Raw genomic sequence first — 1579 nt, forward strand, 5'->3', positions numbered from 1 at the left:
TTATAAAGTTAGCAATATCCCAATACCAATTTTAAAAATTACAAGAAAGGAACACTACAGACCAATATATATCATCAATACAGGTGCAAAAGTTATAACAAAATATTAGCACATAGAATTTAGTAATACATATAAAAAAATTATAAACCAAGAGGGAGTGGAATTTATTTGAAGGTTGCAAGGATGATTCAATAATAAAAAATCAATCAGTGTAATCCATCATATTAACAGGCTAAAGAAAAAAATTACATGATCATATCAGTTAATACAGAAAAAGAACTTGAAGAATTTCAACAACCTGTTTGTGATAAAAACTCTCAGAAAACTGGGATAGAAGGAATGTACCCAATTTGAGAAAGAGCAGCTACAACAACCCTATACAACTCACCTTATACTAATTGGTGAAAGACTGAATGCTTTACCCCTAAGTTCAAAAACAAGGCAATGATGTCTGCTTTTACCACTCTAAAATAACATTGTGTTGGACTTTCTAGCCAGCACAATAAAGCAAGAAAAACAAATAAAAGGCATACAAATAGAAAAGGAAGAAGTAAAATTGTTCCTATTTGCAGATGACATGATCATCTATGTAGAAAATTCCAAAGAATCTCCCCACTCCTCCCCAACAAAAAGAAGAAAAGAAAACCTCTTAAGACTAATCAGTGAGTTTAGCAAGGCCATAGGACACAAGAATAGCGTGCAAAAATCAATTGTATGTGTATACACTGGCAATAATCATGTGACTATTAAAATAAAAAAAATACAATATCATTTACAATCTCACTAAAAAATGAAATACTACACTTGATCTTAGCCAAAAGGCCGAGAAGTGATAAAAAAAAAAAAATTGAAATACTTAGGTGTAAATCTAACAAAACATGTAAAGAAGTTGAAAACTACGAAACACTAATGATATAAATCAGAGACTCTAAACAAATGGAGAGACATACTGTGTTCAGGGAATGGAAGACTCAAGGCAATGAAGATATTAATTTTCTCCAAATTGATATATAGGTTTACCACATTTCTTTGCAGAATCCCAGGATAATTGAGTCAACTTTAGATAAAGAAGCTTATTCTAAAATTTTTATGGAAATGCAAAGGCACTAGAATAGTTAAAACCATTTTTGAAACAAAAAATAAAGTGGGAGGTATAAGACTACCCAATTTCAAAACTTATTATATAGCTGTACCAATCAAGGCTGCATGGTAATGGTGAAGGAATATACACAAAGATCAATAGGTGGAAAAGCACAAAGAACCCAGAACTGGACATCCATAGGCCAAAAAAAAAAAAAAGAAAAAAAAGAACCTTGACCTAAGTCTCATGCCTTATATAAAAATCAACTCAAAAAGGATTATATAAATATAAAATATAAAAGTGTAAATCTGATAAACTAGAGAAAAACAAAAACAAAAACAAAACTAGCTTGAGTTGGATTGTTGACCCAGGTAATTTAAAGGTCCTGACTACTACACAGGGTAACACGTTCTTGGGCAACCACTAGGTGTGGTTTTGTGGTGATGATACTGCTTCTCTTCGGTGAGCGGAAAATGTTGTCTGAAGGTGGCCACAGAA

At 31.9% G+C, this 1579-nt stretch overlaps 1 pseudogene; it reads right to left on the reverse strand.

Annotated features, from left to right (window-relative positions):
- Nucleotides 1–661: 661 nt before the first annotated feature.
- Nucleotides 662–834, reverse strand: LOC117037359 (uncharacterized; annotated as a pseudogene).
- Nucleotides 835–1579: the final 745 nt, after the last annotated feature.

Source organism: Rhinolophus ferrumequinum, chromosome 17 (genome assembly GCF_004115265.2).
Source record: "Rhinolophus ferrumequinum isolate MPI-CBG mRhiFer1 chromosome 17, mRhiFer1_v1.p, whole genome shotgun sequence".
NCBI classification, from domain to species: domain Eukaryota; kingdom Metazoa; phylum Chordata; class Mammalia; order Chiroptera; family Rhinolophidae; genus Rhinolophus; species Rhinolophus ferrumequinum.